General features: G+C 43.2%; 1 long non-coding RNA gene across 1 annotated transcript; it reads right to left on the reverse strand.

The window, feature by feature from the left end:
* Window positions 1–244: 244 nt before the first annotated feature.
* LOC118506594 lies at window positions 245–13620 on the reverse strand. The gene is made up of 2 exons (XR_004905521.1): window positions 13194–13620; window positions 245–907 (listed from the first exon to the last, which is right to left on the reverse strand). It is a non-coding gene; the product is annotated as an uncharacterized LOC118506594 (long non-coding RNA).
* Window positions 13621–23609: the final 9989 nt, after the last annotated feature.

Below are 23609 nucleotides of genomic sequence, written 5' to 3' on the forward strand. Positions count from 1 at the left end.
ATTTAAACGGAGCGAAAATCGATCAATAATTAACTCCAGCACTGCTCACGTTGCTGGTGGGATGTGGTTTCCCACCTTTTCGGGAGTCATGGACATCATGGATGAAATAATTGAGCTTGGATCGATATTGAGTAAGGATTCCTTATCTGGTTTAGGTGGGCGTCGTTACCTTGGATCATACAGGATGCGGATATTTTGCCTGGAGATAGTTTCTTTCGAAATTATAATAGAAATAGTGTAGAGCTTCATAAAGCAAGTAAAGGACTCATCCTTCATTTGGCATAATTAGACATTTATTTACCTTACGCTACAGTATTCCGTTGAGCATGCACACCGAAAGCGATAGAAAGATGGAATAATGGGTTCTTACTACTACTAGCACGGCTCTAAGCCCACGGTACATCCTAGGGAGGGGGAGCGTCCGGAACCTATTCCTAAGTTCCGTCCACCGGACGGATGTCCCGCGGTAAGTTCGTTGTGTTGTGAAACGGTTTTTTTTTCTTGTTGCAAATTTACAGTGGATACTGGCTTTCCGAATTTGTTTGCTCCAGCAGCATTACAGTACAGCGTCCTACACACTAAGGTGCCTGAAAGATGCGACTAACAAATGGGCGAGATATTTCCACCGGCTTTCCTACCTACGGAAGCAGGGCACTGCGCCCTCCTGCAGAAGATATTTTACGGTTAGCGCCGGCCTCGGCTGGCTGATTAATACTGACAGCTTCATCTCGTCCTGGGATCAGCCAAAGTTCGGGTGCTTCTAGCCTGCATACGCCGGCCGAGTCCCCGAGTCCTTCAACCTTCCTTGATGCGGCCCGATGTCTTGCGTCTGGATGCTCGCTTCCATGCTGATGCTACTCGCGTGAGCCAGCGCCATGGAATGCGATTCACAGCAAATATCCTGGAACTGGGAAGAAGAAAGAACCACATGAGAATAAGGCAAGAACAGAAAAAAACGAAAGGCAGCAGCGACGTCGACAACGGTTTAGGAATGGTTTATCTCATCTGATAGCTGCATGTGTATAGGGAGGAAGTAAGCTCAACAGCAACTCTCACACGTTGAATAGGAACACACACGTTTGCCCCCACCAAAAAACCTGCCGGAAATATGGCATCAAGATCAACGAACCAACTGCTTTGCCGGCAAAGGAGGAAAAACTTTTGCGGAAACATAATTTCCGCTCCTCGGATGCCTGCACCAGACAGGTGACAGTTTTCGTCAGCAATGTGATCTTGCCATGGGTTTTTTTTTTTATTCCTGAGCACCGATGCCGTTCTCATCATCGGCAAGACATTTCGTGAATTGAAATTGGTGCAGGAAAACACTGGGAAAAGCCTCTGTAGCTAAACAAGGCCGAGATGATGATTTGCATATAATGCTGGCTCCAAAACATTACTGCAAATTGAATTCTTGTACCTATTCTTGCTTGGGATGTCCTTGTTCCTTGGTACATGCCAAGCATCCAGGACCTCGGAAGGTAAACAGTAGATGAAAAGTAGGTGTAAGAGTATAATAGAAGTTTGTGATATGATTATTACAAGAAACAAACTTATTGCAAATACACTGACTACGCCCCTCAACGCCAAGCTCATTATATCCTACCAGGAGTGGTTCCATTTCTCGTCCGTTAATCATACCATCCCTGATCAGGCATCTGTTTTGCGGTTGCTTCCGTTTTGGAAAAGATTTGCGCTCGTTTAGCGCATCGCATGCCAATTCTTCCTGTCCCATCCAATTTCCGTTCCGCTGTCATTTAGAAATCGACTGACAGCCGCTCGAACGACGAGTTAAACCATAATAAAACGGTCCTGATCTCAACCCGAAGGTAAAACGCGCGTCCAAAATTACTTCCGCAACCACAGTCGGTGCTGTGCTTCGGTTTAGTAAATTATTCAAAATCAACATTAATCTACATATTGACGTGCGCCTGCCGAAACCGAAAACGACCTGTCGAATGCATAAACATGGGACAGCGAGCGAGAAGACGGAGCAGACAAAACGGAGCGATAAAGCGACATCCACTCCCGATTGTACGGCGAGCGCTTTCCCGGAACGGAAAGCCATCCCCATCCTTCCATGCCGTGGATACACGCGCCTGAAATGCTGCAGCACGTTGAACAACAAGAGCCACAACATCGCGTACGAGATCACCGGGGATCGATAAGCGAGATCTAAGTTTGCGATTTGTCGGAATCTTCCCGCCTCAATCCCTTCTCTATGCTTCATCGTCATCACCAGCAGAGAGAGAGAGCTGAAACTTAATGAACCGCAAAAAGATGATAAAAACGATTCCTAAAAATCTGCTTGATAAAGATGGATGGTGCTGGTGGTACAAGCAAGCAACTTCCCAAAGCGAAGAACACTCGGATGAAGACAGACACGTATGCCTTACGCAGGTTTCCTTCTCTCACATCAATTTTAAATGCATTTACATACACGCGTATGTCCTCTGTGTCCTCTTTCAAAGCCACCGGTTATGGGGCACACGTGAGTATCGGAGGGGAGTTTTTTTTTGTCTACATTTTCTCCCTGTTTTTCTTCATACGATCCAAAGAGAACCCAGTGCTTTTTGTTGACATTTAAAGCTAAAACAAACAAACATTGAAGCAAGAGCGAGCCAGGATGTCGTGAAAAGTAAAACATACTCTTCCGAACCGACGTCCGGATACCTGCCGGGCTTTATTGGTCCGCCCCCCACCCTGAGCTTGTCGGTGTAGCTTTGTTTTCTACTCGGAATCGGAACGAATGTGATGGTAGATTTGCTTTAGGCAGAATTCATTACATTAGACGTGGGGGGGGGTTTTTTGTGCTTCATCTCCAGTACCAGTTTGAGTTTAGTTCCAGAAGAAAAACAGATCGAATTTTCGAATGTCGTATGAGGTGAATATGTTACTTACGTACCTGTAATGATTTCCCAACAATCGGTAATTTGAACTTGTGTGTTGCGATTGCGGGAAATCGCTATGCTCGAATGATTCAATTCTTAAGAAGGAGATATATAAACAAATCTTAGAAAGAGGTCCCGAGACATATCTCATACATTAGAAAATATCTTCAACTTTTTGGAAAATTATTTACGCTTTCAATATGTATAAGGGAAGTGTTTTATCACCGAGGGAAATGCATCAAATGGATAATGGAAGAATTCAAATTGCAACTCTTCCATCATTTTGTGGGAATCATTCATGAGGTGGATGCTTGCAAGTCAGCTATGGAACTTTTCAATCCGCTAAGGATTTTTCTCCAAGCCTTTAGTAAAACCCGGTCATACTGTCAATTTCTCCTAACTGTATACAAGGTTCCATTTAATATTCTTCTATCCGTTTACAAAATTCCCCTATGCGTTGTATGAATCAAAACCTTGTATTATAGGGTTTTCTTAACCAAAGAATCGCTATTCATCGATTAAAACGTCTGAATTGTTTTTTAGAACTGTCAAATTGCCATCGTAAACGTTCAGTTCGGCATCGTGATTTTATATAACGGTGAAGCAAATATTTAATCGATCAACCTAAATGTGTTATAAGGCCAGTTCGATTCACTAGAAATGTTGGCTAATTAAATTGATCTCTTATTGTCAAATCCATGAACTTCCTCTAAAATAAATGGCAATTATTATTAGTAGATTTAGTTATAATTAATATCTCGTTTGAAAATCTAGTTCAACAGATTTGAAAGGCAAACAATTATGAAATTATAATTTATAAGCGCAGTAAACACTAGTAAAAGCCGCGTTACATAGAAACTTATTTTATTGAAATACCAGTTTTTCATATATTTTAATTTTTATAACAAACTCAAAGATTTAATATTAATAATTAATGTTTCTTCATCTTCTTCCTTGGCACTACAACTTCAAGAGGTTTAGGCCTTCTTTCACTTAATTTTACCCGTAGCAAAGTAATCAGCCCTACGTAAAGGAAGGCGGTCTTGATGGGATTTGAACCTCGTTCCTTCCACAATCTCTACCCTATATCACAACCCCATGTTTTCCACAACCTGTTGTGTAAACAACAGTTCCATCCAAACATCCTTATTTTTCGAGCAATGAAAGGGTCGCTATCATCCGAATAAGCAATAGCTTAGCGTCGCTGGACACATTGATGCGAGTTATCAAAATTGCCAATTAATGAAATGAGGAAGGGAAAACAAAAAGTTTGCTCTAGCGCCCTGAGACTGTTTCCAGAATTCGTAAAGTTATTTCACTAGTAAATTTTAATGCTATCCTTCACAAATCTCGTTGCTGCAGGGAAAGTTTTAATCAGCCAATTATACCGCTGCTGATTGGAAGCGTTTTAAAGTAGTTTTCAAAACCGATACTTATTTTACTAACATTTTTAACGTGTTTTGATCATCCGTTAGATCGTTTATAAAATGAGCCTTTAATTAAGCAAAATTAAAGGAATAAAATTTCCCTAACAAAATGTAACAAAAATCTTCCACATTCCTTTTTTTTTGCAGATCGCTGTGATTCGAAGCTAAGATCACAACCAACCGTATCACTCGTACGGGAAAACGTACAACACATACACATATAGGTGAGAGGGAAAAAGTGGAAAAATCAACATCACTCGGTTTAATTAGCAAATGCACTATGATGGTATGGACTTTTGTCTAATCTGGTTGTTCCACCAGGCAGGCGGCATCCATCCCGGATGGTGGCGTGGAAGGCTGTTTGTTTAATTAGTCAACGCGCAACATGTCATTCGGTTGCTGGGGATTTTGTTGTGAGCACTAATTTGAAATACGATCCACTCGCCCCAGTGTGGGTGGTGGTGACAAATATCTCTTCACATTAGGGTGGACACCCGAAAAGGGAGAGCAAGAAAACCACCAACAAGTACGAGGTAAGTTTTCGATACAGGAAACATAGAGAGCTTAGTACAAATAAAAATAGGATTAGGATAAGTTAGGTTCTCTATACGTGATTCCTTGTTTCAATAGTCGTACTTTCAGTAGTCGATTTTTTTTTTTTGCTTCTAGTTCCACCTAGCTCCTTGGGAAAGCTATTTTTTATACGGTAGAACACAAGCAAACAAACTCACACTTGACTCCTTCCGTGGGAAAGTACCTGTTCGTGTCAAGCCACCGTAAGAATTAACTGCAAATGATAACTTCACTTCCGTTTCGCAGACGGTCGGAAAACACTTCACATATTTTAGCTCTAAATTGTTATGATGTAATGTTTCGATGCCATAAAGAATTCTCGTGGCTTTTTTTAACGTCGCTTGGTACAGTGTCGCTTGGCTTTGAGTGCTTTGAGGATAATGCTTCCCCAAACAATTGACTGACTCCATTATTTTGAATTACTTCTGCTGGAAGTTTTAAGGATTTTTTGTTTAAGGTTTTTTAAAGGAAGGTAAAATTTTCACAAAAAGAGAACAAACTTAAATAAACCGTTTAGCTTAAAAGGGTGTATTTCGTAGGAAAAAATATACTCTAACGTTATCTTACAATTATCCCTTCCCCTTTTATTCCCGTTTGATCCTTCCATTCAATCTATATGATAATTAGAACCGCAAACTCGGCGGCCATCGGAGACTATTGGGGACGTTACACAAAGCAAACAATTTTCATCCCGTAAAGGACACACAAACACACACACACACACCCTACCTTAACCCCCTCTGGTTAAGCAAAGAAACCAGCTCGAAACAAATATAAAAATGTTTCCCTTTGAACCCATCACCGTAGTTACGGTGGGATTGCCCGCAGACAGACACGGCTTTGGGAAAGAATTCAATTTTAAAACAAAACGGAAAAAAGCACGGACCTGCCCGCGCCTCCCCCTAGCACTCCGTTCGTCTTTTTGCATTGCGGAAGCGTATGTTACGCTGTATATTCATTTAAAATATCAAACAAATATTCATCACTCTCTTTCTCGCTCTCCGGTTCTGGTGCTGGCAGGGCGGAGAAAACCCATCACAAAACCCTTCACATTTGTCAACTGCCCATTTCCTGCTTTTGCACTGACGCAAGCCAGCCGGAAAGACTGTGCAGCGAGTCAAGAAACGTGATACTGATGAAGTACTGCATCGGGCGCTTGGTAAAATGCGGGGTAAAATGTAATTGGAAGCCCCGGTGAATGTGTGTGTGTGTTAATATTTACATAGTAAACTGCAACAGAAAGGCCACCGTCTCGTGCGCAATGCGAAGATCTATGTTATTTTTTAAGTTGAAAGTTACATCAGACTATCAGGAAATCTCTCAGGGCCGAGGGAGTTTACTCGTTTTTTTTTCCTGCGTTCGTTTACAAAGAAAAGAATTACATTAGGAAGAGAGATATTTGCAAATGGAAACGAATAACATACGAAAAAAGAACTGTGGTAAAATCACCTCGTCCAAGGAATAAAGAAAGGACGTATGGCCTATGGGTTGCTGGTACGAATACTACTGAGAGAATTGTTGATCGTGTATCATAGTCGTGGACTAGTATAGGAGAGTTCACGAAACCAAACTCTTTCACCGAACCTTGATATATCCCAACAAAGTCAAGTGGAAGGTTTTTGAAGTCTAAATTTTCATCTACATTATCCTTAGCGAGCCATACTCGTCGTGTAGAGCTTTAAAGCCTAAAAACACTTAATAGGCTGTAGCTAAGACATTTTACTGAGCATATTCAAAATAGATTCTGAAAATTGTTCTTATCCTTTAAATTTAACATTAATTTTCTCAGTTAAAAAATATGGTCATCTCTTACTAAAGCTCTTCCATAACAAAAAAGCTCCCACAGTCAGGTTGATGTTAGCTCGGCATGCAATCACCCACTCGATAGCCGAAATGGTTTCGATTAAGCCACCGGCACGAGAACCGAAACCGAGTTAACGGAAGAAATACTGCCCCAAGGATCCTGATTTACATATCCTAGCACGAAGTAATTGCAAGCAATTTACATACAGCAACCTCCACCCGGAGGGATGGCCTCCGCGGGGCTTGGGCTTGGGAGAGAGGGTCTTCTTTCCTGGGCCCATAAATTAAACCCATCGGACACTGGGCTTCGATTTACTGCCCATTCACACGTGCCACTTATCTTTAGGGGGGGAGTTTTTCACTCGCTCCCTCTCATTCCAGAGTCACAATGTGGAGATGCATCAGGGAGGTTCTGAGAAGTGGTGGCACATTGTTTATTGAAATTGCATCACAAATTGTCTTTATTGAGGGCTATTTGCTTGAAAACGATTCAAAGGACAAGTAACTATCTAGTAAGACCGAGCCACGTATTACTACTAAGAATTTCATGGTGAGAACTTAACAAAAGCTTACAACAGAAATACTTCTTTGAAGGCCGGTGGCCATTGCAAGCTCTAAGAAATCTTTCTTTGTAATCTTTATTCACTCCGGAATGTTCATTCCCAGCTTCTCAAAGGAGCATTGTCAATTGCAGCATGGTAAAAGCATTCTGAAAAACCTTTCTACGCTAGTGTTGGTGTGACGTTTTGTATGAACATTTGTATGTGTCAGTGATCTCTCTTCTCACAGCCACGCGCACCCTCAAAACAATGAATGGAAAATTCTTGTCACAGAGCAGCGAACAAACAATGCAACCAAACACTAAACCCGCCTTTCAACGCCATCAACGGCTGGAATCTAGACCTGCGAGCCCACACCTTTGGCAAAATCCGTCGCCCCAAAAGGACTCGTCCAATTTTTACTTCCCATAAGCGGTGGCTCCCACCATTGTAGGCATCTGCCCAGTTTCATTTAACTGGCTGTCTCGACCAAACATTCTGCACACGCTGCCGAGGCTTCCAACAATTTTGCCTTTTCCGTCCTTCCTTTTCCGGTGCTGAATTGCTTTACCTGTAGTGGGGCGGAGAGGAGGAGGATTGGCCCGGAACCGAAAGGGAAAGGGAAGCAATAAGGACAAAGATCCTTATCGTCGCCGGTTGTTCCATTCATTATTTTCACATTTCAAAAGTTGAGATAAAACCGGATGACTTTTGTGTGTGTGTGTGTGTTTGTGTTTTTGGGGGTGTATGTGCGATTATTGGGGAAGGAGATGGTAGCCTACTCCAGCCATCGCAGCCGCACCCTCGACTAACAGCTCTGGGGTGGATGGCCAAAATAGAGGCTTTAAAAGTTCCTCTGCCTGTAATCAAGCAAAGATTTGGAACGGAGAACGTTCCCTCTGTCGTTCTGCTATGCCAGTGCCTAGCCTCTTTCCTGGTGTCACTAAACTGTACACACTCACACCAGAATATCTCCCAAAAGGTCTCCCCCACCCTCTCATCAACCTGCTTGGCTTCCATACCTCTGCCGTCAGCCTGCCAGTGTTTTGTCTTTTTCGTGCTTAATTTAAAATCTCCTCACCAAACATGCGCGGCACAAAAGCCGTGGGGCTTACGGTAAGGCGCGAGAGTCCTTGTTTGTTGGTATACTAGTGGTGTGCTTGCTGCTGTCATTAGTAATTCTATGTAAAACGCCAACATCAACCAACGACGACGCAGACTGGGACTAGGGACAGAAGCTCGGCAAGGAAACAACACAACAAAGCCCCAACACGACGGAGGCCGCTCTTTGAATGCCCGGCTAGCGGAAGGATAATGAGAATACTTTACCCCTAACTCGACCCTAGACTTGGCTCGTGCCGGCTCCCTGCTGTGTCAAGGCATTCCCCAACGGTGGCAACGGAGCAAAAGTGGCTCAAACATCCTCAAGAGGCTCGTATGATGGATTGTGAATATGAGGCGTTCGGTGTAATTTTGGGCCATAAACCATCTTGGGCAGAGGACATACCACTCTCGAACGCATTGCTTGCCATACCGACATCTTGCGATTACAGGAAGGATTTATTATGCGATGCGCATTAAACGCGCCCAGCGTCAGTTGTCTACGTCCCCGTCCTGAGAGTGTCATAATGCGTCAGTGTGTACGTGTTGTGAAGAGGTATTTTGGTCGGCTTTTCAAGAAAGGATTTCAACCTCTGCTGGTGCTGGTTGTCAAGCCACTTTATTAGCGCGCAGAACGCCCTACGCGAACGATCAATCTTTATCACGGAATTGTTCTAGGAAAATGTGCCTGCGTGCGCTTTACTATCTGGTCCACGGTTCTGGAGTGGACGTTTTCGATGGCGTACCGAACACACGCTTTGTTACCTCTTCATTATCGGCCGCCGGAGTAGTCGGGCGGATGGTAAAAGGTGAGTGACGCTCGTGCTACTGAAGAGTGCTGAATCACTTGACACATTTCGGAGGGGGGGATCATCGGCTAGAACCTGACTTGACTGTTTTGCGGGATCCACAACGCACAGGTGTCAGCAGTCAACCATCACTCCCATCAATCATTGCCCTTTCGTGTTGGCGTATTGATAGCTCACAGCAAGCAACTGGAGCGTGAGGCACCGGGGTTCCCGATATGCTCCAAAAAACCCCTGCCAGAATTGATACATAACCGCATCCTTCTTATCATGCTGGCCTCTCATCATCGCTACTACTAAATGTAGGATCGTAACACTATTGATGTTTGCTGGCTGATGCCTGCTCCCCCCCTAAGGGATGACGAAATATTTTTCCAACTCCCGTAAGTGTAGTATCCTGCTTCCAGGAAGATACAGGAAGCTCACAACGATGCTGAACCAGTGTGTATGTGTGTTTTGGTGAGTGGCAATTCAAACGCTATGATCACGGGGCTGACTTAAAGGGAAAGCAAGCAGAACCAACCATCCCACAGGCAATGGTTTGTAAATAATTCCCAACAGCATCACACAATATATGGATGGGTTCTGTCTCGTCTATAATGTACGTGTTCAGCTCTCAGCATCACTCGTAGCTTAGTCGAGCGTACTCGTACTACTAGCGACCGGCGAGTTTATACATGTTTTAAGGCAAGTCTGCAGCTGCTTCCGTTTCGCCCTGTAACGCATCAGTTGGCATAATCACATAACAGTTCCAGGAATATGTTTTTGAAACCTCTATCCCTTCTATAAGATCTAAGGGAAATGGGAAACCCCTTCAAAATTGTTCCTAGAAACAGTGGGAGTCATCAATGCTGAAAGCGGATTGGTATCTAGCCCTGTGTCAGCATGGGAGGTCAATCCTGAGTAGACCGGAATGATGATTTTTCTATCAACTGGAGGTTTCTACTGAAGCAAACTGTATACTTCGTTGTTCAAAGTCTCTCAGAAAATTTAAAATTGCTTTGAAGAGGAGTGGTTCATATGTGACTATGAGCCTCACGTAATAATTTTGAGAGCTTGAAATTAAAAATGGGAAGTTTTGGGAACCTGTTTTAGTTTTAGTTAATAACCAGACAACATCATATGGATGGAGTTCATTCAAGAGGCATATGCTTTCTCGACAATATCCAATACGGCTAGACGGTCCGGAAGGAAATCGATCCCCGGTCCTTCTGTGTGACGAACGGCGCTGCTGTCGTTTCTACCACCGGGACGCCACACAGAGAGGCCTATACATATTTTGACTGGAACTCCCTCATCTAAAGCCTCTTCCATCTTAAGCAATTCCAGATTGTATATCAAATCAAAGCTCAGCTTAGCCCTAATTTCCTTTCTGGAAGATCTTGGTTGAAACGTAACCATGAGCTCACCCCGATTTTATGTCCCCATAAGTACAAACTCCATCTTTCATGGTAGGAAAATAAAGTAGCGTTAAAAATTCATTTAAATGTACACCAAATTAAATCCAATGACATTCCCAAATTGAGACAAACAGCCGACCCTCTGTCGGGCGGTGTGTAAAAGACATCTCATCACACTGCAGTACAATAATCCTTCCCTTCGGTGGGGTTGTGCACAGTACCGTGTCTCGCTCCCTTGCTCGCGATATCCCCCGATCCACTGCCTGACGCACTCGCGCTGAATGATTGATGAAAATTTGGTTGTAATTCATTTTCACCTTCCAAAGCACACACACACACCACGTGCTTGTTTGTCGTTTGTAGCCCTGGAATGCTTTACTGGATGTTGGCGGATATCTCGTTGTACTCTCGCTCGGTCTCCTCTCCGCTCCCTGTCAAGTTCACCGGGACGACACTCGAGATGAGATTGATAATCACGCAAAGCTTTTCGAAATTGAGAAATCTATTATTCATCGCCGACTCTGCCGTAAGGACCTTTCCGATGGGTGCGTCCGGTGAAAGTGGATCGAGCACGGATGTGTGCGAATTCGATGTTGTTGATTCCGGTTTCCGATTCCCGCCATTCCGGTTCGGTTTCTTGGTGTGTTCTCCTCTGCGTGGCGCACCAGTTTGATCCTGCTCCCTGAGATCCCTGAGACGGTGGGATCAAATATTTGCAGCCAGTTTTTCGGCAACCGTTTTCCGCCGTCGTTCGTGAGCTAGAAATCCAATATCGGGCTAATAAATTATGTGCTATTTTGAAGCCGATCAAAATGGCGCATTTCCGACCAGCGAGTAGGACTTGTCAAATAAGCCTGTTTATTTGTGTACAAACAAGTGCAAGAGGGTGTAACAAAAAAAAAACAGCCCACACCCGATCGTTTGTGTAGCAGTTTTATTTTTAACTTTATTTTGAACCTTCATCAATAAAGCTCTCTTATCGTTTGCTTATCGGTTCCGGCTGACTGATGCGTTTTTTGAAGGACGCCGGAAAAAAACCCCAATCCCTTTCCTTTTGACAACATTCTGTCAATATTTGCACAACTGATGGCCATGTTAAAAAAAAATGGCGGACCAAACAATATTTGATGAACGACAAAATGGTCAGAATCAGACACAAATACACAAACAAAAAAACAGGGGAGAAAATGTAAAGAACGAATCCATTTTCTTAGGACTCTCCAAAATTAACCCTCTCGGGAGGGAAAGATTCAAACCGGATTCTGGTCTCGGTACGGCCTACGACCTTTTCATCGGTGTTGGTCGCTCATCCTCTTTTCTTCTGGAAACCTGCTCCGGTCGACCATCTTTCATCGATGACCTTTTGGCCTTGATGAGCATTTGCTTCGTTATATAAAATCAATAAAAAAAGCGAATCAAAACAAAAAGAAGATTCTTCCCGCTCTTTTCACGATTCTATTGATTAATGGCCTATGGTCTGGCGTAGAAAAAGGGTAATTTGTTTGACACGTTCTAGCATCATCATGCTCATCATCACCCGTGGGACTTGAATACGTTCTTGGTGGTGGTGTTGCTACCGGCAACTGAGCCTCAATATGCTACCGATCCAGGGCGGGGAAAGAAAGCCGCGGGTTGCGTTGTCCATCTGGTTTTTCCTTTCATCCGTCCCTGATTGCTCTTTATTGACCGTTTCATTAAAAGTTAAGACTTTTTCATCGTTTGAGCCCAACTTGGACCGGTGCCGGAATTGATTTTCACTTCGCCTTTTTTCCCCCTGTTAATTTCTCGATTCCTGGAAAGCCCGTTAAAGCTTGTCACTAATAATGGACACTTTCGTTTAATGTTTGATTGCAGGGCCGTGTCCGTTTGGAACTTCTTCAACTTTTTTCTTACCTTAAAAAAGCGCCAAACACGCAATCAACAGTTTTACCTTTTCTAACGAGGAAAAGAAATGCCCGTTAAAATGGGGTCCTTCAACCTGAGCCATTGCTTTTTTTCTTTTTGCTTCCAATTGCTCCTTTCTTTGTCCAGCTCACCTTAACCCACTTTCACCTAATAATGCTATTAGTTGCTTGTATTCTTTAATTGTGCTAAATTCTGTACAGGAAGAGCAACAAAAAAAAACGAACCGCAAACTCCTGACCGTGAGGTAAGAAAATTGCTTCCCATTTACGTGACACTTTTTCCCAACCTACTAACTGATGCGGATAATACTTTTTATGGGCACATTTTTAAGAGCTTTCTGTGTTCATTTCTCCGCTAGAGTAACGTTCAGGTGCGTACAGTGGCAGAGAGAACAGGGAAAAGTATGTTATGGGTCGTAATTTAAACTGAGCACTGTGATTGTGACAGTTTAGCGTGTGAGGTCCACAAAACCCGAACGGAACCACCCTGGCTGACTGCACGACAGTGTGTGATTATTTTTATGTGTTTATTATAATTATGTGTATGCTAATAGCTCACTGCAGTGGATATTATGTTTTGGCAGAATGGAGCGTGTTTCCTTATCCTTTGCCGGTGGAACTATCAGGAGGAAAGCTTATCGTCTGTGTGGGATATTGTTACACTTTACCCTTCATGAAGCTATTCAACAATGTATTGCTTGTTGTATTGCTGATGTTATTATGCATCCTATAAAACACTTTGGATTACTTACCCACCCAGCATTGAAGTCAGCTGACTTGATGTCCAAGTTCGATGCTTGATGTTTGCAGGAGCGGTTTTCAAGCCGGCTTGAAATGCTTGAACACTTTCGATGACTATAATTATAAAATGAACACTTTCCAGATTAAAAATACACAAGAAACTTAAAAACAAACAAATAATTCACCAGCGGATGCATCCCCAACGCTGGGAACGCATCCACCCACCGCGTATCGTGCTCGGAACGGATCACATCGGAACACACACGGAACGCCACACGGCACCGAGCCTTAATGCTTTCTACTGCAAAACGGCTCACTTACAACTGATCCAGCGCGTTTCTTGCTGGCATCATGTTTTGACGTGCTGCCCGGGGAGTAATACCGGCCGACCGTCAACATCCGGTCGCGCTCGTGTTCCCCGAACGATGCTCTTGTACTAAAAACCCAGCCGATTTACTACGACGCGTCCTTGCACCATTTGCTATAAAATGGCCGCTCTCTCGGATGTTTCACCCTCTCGCTCTCTTTTCTCTTCAGCATTGTGTCCTCTCAGCTGAGTGATGTGAGAGTCCCTCGAACTCAGCCTTGGAGCAATTGTTTTGATAACCGAAAAATTCACCCCCGATTTCGGCTCGATAACGAAGGTGCCGAAGATTCGGGTGATTTCGTGCTGCTGCTTTAATATAATATTTCAGTCACGCAACGGTTCTAAAGACTGGGAAAGCAGGACTTAATGAAAGCTTTGCGCCATCGATGCCGGGCGAAGGGCTGTACTCTTGCGAAACAAAAACAACGTGCAGCGACTGACAGGCAAAATTATTAAGCCGGGGACTGTTCCTTAATTTGTTCAAAATATAAGCAAAAAAATATAAGAAAAATATTTAACAGCCTAAAGGTTTGAAAAACACCCTAAAAGTTTATCATAACTTCAGCGCAATTTATCGGATATTACATACCAATTTTGACAGTTTTATGCAACAACTGGCTGCTGTGTATTTAAAGCTTACAACCTGAATTAATCGAATGGTTATGTGTCTTGATTGGACCCAACCTTACATTTCTTTCCTCACGGTAACCTCCTGAAGACGACCCAATCAACGTTAAGCCCTATCGACAATATGTTTGCCCCTGTCACCGAGTTTCATTAGTATGGAAATCCGTCGAACCGTCCGTTGGATATGTGTTAATGACATGCTGACTATGTCCATAGCCGACCACACACACAAGGCTGGTTAGCTGGTTATTAAAATGTGTTTTTATTAAGAATTTTCTGACAGTTTAATTTCTCCTTTACCACCAAACGACAATCACTTCCTTACGTTGTTCACAATAATCCCTCCTCTCATAATCGATCAACATATTTGACGCATCGAAACCGAGACCCGACTCTCGGTCTACCCGTTCATCACTGATCGCGGACACCGAACCACTGAAAACAGTACAATAATCATGATTATCCCCTCGAGCACCTCCGAAAACCTGCCATCCACAGGCGTCCCATTGTGCGATAGGAGGGTTTCCCGGGCTTTGGCTCAATGACAAATATGCTTTCGTCCAATCATCGACACGGTATGGAAATGTTCCCGGCGGAAAAACCCGTGGCTGTAATCATTCAAATTCCCCAAAACAGCCGCAATGCACAATGGCCGAGTCCGCGAGCAACAGAACCGCGAATCTGTTTTGCTCCCCTCCTCCGCGAAAGTCCTCATCCGGTCATCACACTGCAGGGAAACACAATTCAAAACTGTGTCCAAATTACGACAGCAATAGCGCAACCGAACCACCCTTTCGGTGGCGTTGGTGGAGATGGAAATTTACGAGATAATCTTCACGCACACACGCACGAAACCAACCAAGCCAACCATCAGCCGGATGCTGTTGGCTAACGGCAAAATCGTGGGAAATTGTTTCCTCCCCTCCCCCCCTCCATCCTGGTTGATTGCAGCCCCACATCCTCCCGGGCTCGAGGGTTCGGAACCACCGGGTGCGGGCACATTACACGAACGAGATGAGATATGAACCCATGGTTGGCTGGTATCGAGCCGATAAGGTGCCGCTGGCTGGAAGGAAAACGATCGATCGATGGGCAGCCGGGGTGCAAATTCCTCGAGCGATTTATTACAAAAACCAACTGCAAAAACGACTACCCCAGACGATGGGGTAGGGCCCACGTTCACAGCGATGCAATGGAATCGATCCCGTACGTCATACGCGCGAGTAAAGCGAGTCAATAACAATTGGTGGTCTTTCCGGGTATGAAGCAAAGTGGACAAATCATGCGATTGAAATTCGAGCCCCGAAAGAAAAAACCCGCTGGTTGTTCGCTGTTGCAACGGAAAAAAGCAATTCAAATGTGTGGCGGTTTTTCATTGCTAAATGGTACGCAATTATCGTAACGAATACGGCAATCCTATACGTTTGACTAAATCTTTTAACGCATTGCGAATGGGGAACACTATATTTAGTGGATTAGGTAGATTGTTGCTTGAATTGCGTTGATAGCTGGACCTGGGTGTGTGAAGAAGTTCCTAATGCTATTAGAAACCGTCAAAAGGCATTGTTATAAACAGCTTCGATTGCTTAAATCTTTCAAATGTATCTGGCCTGAAGGACTAAAGCTGGGAAGTTATTTTCGAGCATATTTATTTTATCTTTAACTTTTGTAGTTCCTTTCACTTTAAAATGCATTTAAATTTACACTAGAGCTCCCATGTTCTGTATTCATTTCGATCATTTGCCGAACCCTATGGTATGCGCTTTGCATAACCGCCAGGCGCAAAACGTATTCATACAAAAATTACTGGTTTCAACAAAATTTCCAACGATTTTTCCGCCGTTTGATGCTCGACACAATAACATTTATTTATTTTTATCTAGCTTTTTGGTTTGTTTTTTTTTTTATCTACGTGTTATACCATCAGTTGATAAGGAATCGCTATGGCAATCGTAATCTTATCTGCATCTATCCGCAAACGAAACGCGTCCTGTCTGTCATGACAAATTTCCAACGATAGTTGCAGCCTTTTCAAGAACTTTCATTTGAACACAGACAGCCAATAATGGCAGGCCGAAAACACTATTGAATAAACTCAGTTTAAACTCAGAGGATGTGGTGGTACAATGTCATCACAAAAGCTCTGTAACCCTAAGTCACGTACATAGAACAGACCATTCTATTTACATGCCTAATGAGCAGGGTATGGGTTTTATGTTAGTGTTTCTTTGCCTACCCTTTGAGAAATCTACACTTGTAATGGATATGTTATAGATATCTTTTCGTGCAAGTCCCGCAAGTTTATATCGGTCGTTCATTCTTTCAAACTCATGTAGGATGTCTGGTCTCAGGTTGAGTAGCCCTGCAACATAGGTACTAGGAAGATTCGATAAATCAAAAATTTTCTATAGCTCAAAAAACATTTATATGTTTTATTTTTTTTTCATTTTTGACTTATTACTCAATAGTCCTGATTGTTTGGCCTAATACGTAGAGATAAAATATAGGCTATTGGAATTACTGTGCAAGGACCCAGAAGCTATTTTCTTCTTGTAGGACATGAATAAACTGGGTGTGGCATTCGATTTATCTACGCTCAAATTAAGGGCCCTCTAAGGGCCCTCTTCAAGGGCAGCTGAGGCCTTTAAGACGGTGACTGTGAGATTCAACTCGACTGACATAAGATACTGAACGACGTGCATCAAAATTAAATTTCAAAATCTTCAGATTATATAAAAGCTTCTAAACCATCGAAGGTTAAAGTAGGGAACAACAACTTGTCAGTGATAAAAATAAAGACACAATTTCAATTTATGAATCAACCTTAAGCATACTTCCGCAGCTACTGCTCCAATAGAATCCGCAATCGCTTAAACGCCGATCAAAACGATAAATTATAAGTCACGCAGAGAAGAAAAAAAAAGCTTAATCCTCCCTAATGAGATGAGAAGCGAAATTTCATTCATCAACATTTGTGACACACGAACGATGCGTAGGTAGTGGTGTGCCCTGTGAATTCGTGTTCAATTTCTCACGCGGCCTCCCAACAGCCAGCAACAACAACAACGGCTGTTTCGCGGATGTACATATCGGCGCACGATGTGTGCGGAACAGAGAAAATCTAATCAACGTCGCTCATCACTTATCCATTTTCGGGAACCGTTTTTCCTCTTTCGCATTTTTCCGATCCCCTCCTCCTCCTTCTTCTGGTCACATGTTGCGCCATGCGCCCCCTTCCCTACACTTGTTGCACACTTGCTGTCGCCCGCGTTCGGCAGCTGGAGGGCTGGGTTGTGTTGAGTTATTCATTTATTTTATTTACTGCACCCTGCGCCGGGTTCGTTCGCTGGTGTCTAAGTGAAAGTCAAAGTGTTCTGTCACATTTTGCTAATCAAACAAGCGTTCGCTGGTTCGGTAGGATCTTGGATGAGGAGATACGCCTGTGGTAATCATCTTAAAAACAGTGCATCTTCTTGCCATCCGGCCGCAAGAAGCCACCAGCGTCCTCTTGTCATCGTGCTGAGTGGTAATCAATCATAACGAAGACAACGTGCTTTAGTCAAGTCATCACAAAACGCTCACTTGGCTTAGTTTTGTAGCGGAGAAAAAGCTCCCCAAGCGATGAGACTTTCCTCACATGCCAGCGACATTGAGTACCGCCGGTTGATAGTTTGTTTTATCGTGCACCGGGCTCCGTCGCCAGCGCTAAACTTTACAGTATATCGTTTTATGACTTTCAGTAATCAAACAGAAGCCTCTCTCAGACATGGTCTGGGAAGGATAAAATTTTAATGTAATATTCACAACACTCTCTTGCAGTCTGCCACGCTCGGTAAAGCCACCCGTAACCCTTGACGTCAATCACAACCGTTTTCCGAAGGATGTGTCCCGAAAAGCTCGTACCGAACCAGCCTGTTGTTAAGTTTATTCATCACCAAATTCCAGCAACTCCCCTCTCTCTCTCTCTCTGCTCCATCCGAATGGCGGATGATTATGATGATACCTTCCCGTAGTAATCATCTTAAGGGTTTATGCAAGCCTTTCAAATCGCAAGCAATCATTTAATTTTCATCTGTTTTCATCGACGGACAGGCAATAGGCATGGAGCACGTGTGGACGAAGGGCGCGGAACAGCGTTTCAGTTTATTTGCGCAAAGTGAGCCTCTTGGTCGTCAAATTTAATTGGATCGCTATGGTAACGAGCGATACGAAGCGTAGGAGATAAATCCACCGGTGGAAGCGTTACCACCAGCATCAACCAGGTCCGTATGGTAGTGATCACTTGTCAATTCCGGCACGCAGTTAGCCAGCTGAAGAAGATGGACCATGTGCCTGGTTCCTCCGGCCATCTTCCCTGTGCGAGCTGATGTTTTGCATTCCAACCGACCGACGGGTCAAACCGAATGTCTGATGTACGACGATTTTCCCCATTTGGCGGCAATCGGATTCGAGATGCGCATTCCAATACGATTCGTAACACGAGCATAAGCTACCGGTACCGGATGCTTGCCACGGAAGCGGGCGGAGATCATAATTGGCAGCATGAGCAGAGACAACGATTGCGCCAGGCAAGATGACAGTTAATGGATGCTATTTGTCTCGGTATTATTCGGTCTTTCGGTCTCGAAATGGCATCCGCGCAAGGGAGCTACAATCTTTGACGTATGGTAATTGAAAGGAATGCCTGATTCAGATTTCGTGGCATTCGTGCTGGATGGTTGTTGGTTGTTTGTATGGGATGCGTATGTACGCTCGGTAGTATTATCATCGCGTGGTTCGCTGTGATGTTATGATTTGTGCGAATTAATATCCACTGGGGACTTGAAGAGGGTGTTACCATTAGGGCGTTAATGTGTCGTTAATAGTAGATTTGATTGAAGCTTGTTTGAAGGGTTTTAATAATTATTTTAGAAGGCTTTACGATTTATTTTTATATCAATCTGGATGAATCGTGAGAATAGGCTTATGTGGTTATTGATTTTGCACTTATTGGTAGAAGAGATAGTGGCGGTTCGGTGGAAGAGGTAACAGCGGCGCCGGTCTTCATACGGCAGGACCGGGGTTCAAATCCCATCCAGACCGCCTCCCCGTACGCAGGGCTGACTACTTTCTTCTTCTTCTTCTGTGGCACTACAACCTCGAGAGGTCTCGGCCTGCCATTTCTGGCTTTCTGTGACTTAATTTTACCCGTAGAAAAGTAGTCAGCCTTTCGTACGGGGAGGCGGTCTGGATGGGATTTGAACCCCGGCCCTGCCGTGTGAAGACCGGCGCCGCTGTCGCCTCGGCCACCGGACCGCCCCAACTTTGCTACGGGCTGACTACTTTGCTACGGGTAAATTCAAGTCACAGAAAGCCAGAACTGGCAGGCCGATGCCTTTCAATGTTGTAGTTAGTGCCAAGGAAGAAGAAGAAGAAGAAGGTTGAAGAGATATTTATCACCAATTGCTAACTTTTCCTATCTTTTAACAATTTTAGCGTTCGCTTAAATGTGTCATATATCGTCTGTTTCTGTACGTCTGTCTGTATGAACTTCTTGCTGTAAATGTTCGTCAAAGGAGAATTTTTTTTTACTATCGTTTTTACTTCGTTTTATCTACTTTTATTAACCAGTTAACCACCATGTCAGTCAACGGTGACTGTAAGGGAAAGAATGATCGATAAAAAGATTTATTTTTTCGGAGAATTCCTTGTTTGAATAGTTCTTTTATTCCTTCCCACCCTTTGTGTATGATGTTTTTGTACCTATTCTGTTCGTCAAACGTCAGAAGGGAACAAAATGGAAATTTGGATGGAAAATCTAGTAAAATCGTCTGAGTGGTTTATGTTGCTGGTGAGGATCCGACTATTTGCGCCTGAAGATAGGCAATTTTCAATACAAGGATCATTAGCGTTTAAATAAGATTAGAATATACAGTATGTATACAGTTTGTAAAACATATACAGTTTGTAAAACATCATAATGAAAATTTGATAAAATAACTATAAGCTAGCCTTAAAGTGAACCCGATCAGAATGAAGATTTATTTCAGTATTTTAACTGTAATCGTGCTTCAATGAAATAACAAAATTAGGAGAAAAACCCCTTTCAATTACAACTTACAGCACGCAACATAACACAAAACATAACACCAAAAATATACAAGTAGTAAGCAATACATAGAATAGTTTAAAAAAAACCCTAGAATTTTATCTGACTCTCGACAAAACATACAACATATCAACTTTAGTATTTTCCCCCCATACAATACTTAACTTCAATGCTCTTGACTTTCAAGGACAAAAGTCCTCCGTCGTGCAAACAATAAAACCCCACTACCGGAACGCATTAAAAATGTAACACAAAACAACTAAACTCAGGGGGAGTTTGAGGGAGTCGCATGCGAACTTTTTTGCTCCCATTCCTAGCCCATTATGGTGTGCTGCAACGTTAAGTGATAGCGATTGCCTGCCTATCTCCGCGCGGTGAATATGCGCGTACGGAATGGCTAAATTTGCTTTCCATTTCCATTTTTCCGCACACCACTCACAATTTAGTGCACTATTTGTCTTCACCGGTACGCTGCTTCCCGGTGCAGTGGGTGAAATGTTTAATTGGCCGTGCTGTGGCATCGAAGCAACAGTTTAAAAGCCCATTTCTACCTCGCCCTACGGATATAGTGTTTCGCACCCACGACTAATCCCGCCGAGCCCGCGATCGTTTTTTTTTTTTTGCTGTTGATGGTTCCGGTTCGTGTACCTTCTTGGCGCGTTTCTATTCAGCATACACTCGTCTGCTCACGCAATTTGCATAGTGGCAAGTAACGAAAAAGTAAGCTGAAAACTGAAATGCTGTTCAAGACACAAATAAACTCTCGGGCCCACGAAGGACAAAGAAAAACAATAGAGTGGGGAAGATGGGGTGACAAAGCAAAACAAAAAAAAGACGGGTAGTTTATGTACGGACGCTGTTGTAACTGAATGTGCATGTCACAGTGGTACGTGAACTGCATAAGGCATCGAGCACTCGGCGGAGCTAGAGACCTAGAAGAAACGTTGGAATCGACTCGGTTATTCGTTCTTCGGCACGACGATCGTCCAACTTGCAGGTAGGGTGAAGAATGGGTGAGTTGGCTCGTCCCGCCCCCCAGAAAACATGCAACTGCAAATGGCACGACACGGCTCTGAGTGTTTGTGTAAATACAAACATACACACACAGAGAAAAAAGTACACCGTGGTGATGATTAAATTGTGCTGGTATTTTAATTGCTAATAGAACATGCGAGGAAATGTGCCCCACAATAAATGATTAATTGGAAATTGTGCTCTCCGCGGGGTGTTTTGAGTGCGTGTGGGTGTTTGTGTTTTTAGTCGATTTGCATTTCAAGCGGATCGATAATTGTTTGTACACAACTGAATAGTAGTTGAAGTTGCACTTAAATAATACCTTGCCAGGAAAATGGCTGTAAGCTTATTGTGTTCGAGGTAGAATCGATTGTTTGACGCCGGAAATTGACTGTTTTGTTGCTATTTGACGTGTTTAATGTCTCTTTCGGCTTTATGTCTCTTTCGGATTAACTTTTTAGATTTGTACTGTTTTTTGTATTAAAATAAAACTTTGAACATTTAAATCTTAGTAAGTTGTCATCTGCAGCAAGGGACATTAGACTAAGACCACTTTTAAATCCAATTTCTTATCTTAATTATCTTTATCTTAATTTCATGTCAATTTTGCTATAGTTCACAAGATAATAAAACATTGGATAGAAATAAAACAACCTTTCTTAATTTATAATTTATATTTTATCCGAATCATAAACTCATCATTCTATGGTCCGTCACTGTATATCAGCGCCTGTGCTTAGGCAAAGTGATGTTTAAATTTGATGTCCGCACCTTTGAAGTGGTTCAAAACTACACCTATCTGGGATTAAAAGTTAACACCGATAATAACATTGATTTTGAGTTACACACAAGGAGACGAACTTTCCTGATGAAACTTTTCCGTTCAAAACACCTGACGCGACTGCCAAACCTGAGACTGTGCAGAACATAAATAGTATTAGTACTCCCATACGCCTATGTAATATGAGCACAGTCAAAACTAACGTCGCGAATTGAAAACGCCATGATGCGGTGAGCTGGTCATATCATAACAATGGCACCGGACGACCTAGCCCATAAAGTTCTTTTAGGCCATCCAAACTGGCAGACTAGGCGTGGTAGACCCGAATTGAAGGAGTTGATGCGTCCGCCAGAACGGCCGGGATAATGGATTGGTAGACGACAGCTCAACACCACGAGCGGTACAGAGCTGCGATGCGGTTGTAACGCCTGATATGTAAGTGCCTGTGCCTTGCGAATAAAGATTTTCTTCTATAGAAAATCTATAGACTAAGGCATTGATGTATGTAAAAAAATGTTTTATACTCAATTTCAACTGCTATAAACACTCCTAAGCTATTGAAAGATCGAACAGAAATTTGTAAATTATTTCTAATGGATTAAATTTTCTTTATCTTAGTCGGGCCTTCTAATAGCCATAAAAAAATCAAACCCAAAAAATAAAATGTCAAGCAGGAAGATGTGTCAGTTTACGATTTTAGAGTGTAACCCTCAAGTTTGCTGGTATCTTATGCACCACCGAGTACACCACTTGGCCGACTTTGAATATCTTCTCAGCAATGTTAATAATACAATTACGCCCAAAAGTTCGCTTCATTGATTCCCATCGCAAACCCTTCAACTGTAAACCATATCCTAAACGCCACTATTATTCACTCGCCCCAAAAAAGAAACTCACCCACCTCCACCCTGGTGGTAATCACAATTTTCTCGAATGGTATAACTTTCAATTTATCATCCCCTTTTCCCATGCCAATCCAGCCTCCTTTTGTTGAACAGCATGGAACAGTTGAACTGGTCCAGTTCATCCATTGCTATCACCTGATACCCGATCCCTTCATTTACGCAACGCAGCCAGCATCTGTTGGCGTTAAATGGGGAAGGATCTGGGAGAGAGAACGAGACTAACCCGGCCAGGAATCAAGTGTCGGGCAGAAGTTAATCAAACTTAAACCCCTTGCAAGAAGTCACAGTAAGCCACCGGAGGGCAATGAAAATGATGAAGAGAGAAAGGAGTGAGAGAGCGAAAAAAGGGTTACGAAACACTTTTCTACGCAATTTCCACTGGAAAAGCTGACAACGGCCCTCTCGTGAAGGACTGACCCTAGCTTTATGAGGAAGCAGAGAAGTCTTTCTTCTAGCACAACAGCCAGACAACTGTTCGAACTGTTGTTGTGCACTTGATGCGTTATGCTTTGGGGCGAGAAATGCTGACATTGATTCGTAACCTACGGCAGCAAACACCAAATCTCAGCCAGACTTTTAGTAGCTGCAGAAGATTGTTGACGTGTGGAGCCACATTTGTTGATGGGGAGAAACCTTTGTCACACG

This window comes from Anopheles stephensi, chromosome 2, assembly GCF_013141755.1.
Source record: "Anopheles stephensi strain Indian chromosome 2, UCI_ANSTEP_V1.0, whole genome shotgun sequence".
NCBI classification, from domain to species: domain Eukaryota; kingdom Metazoa; phylum Arthropoda; class Insecta; order Diptera; family Culicidae; genus Anopheles; species Anopheles stephensi.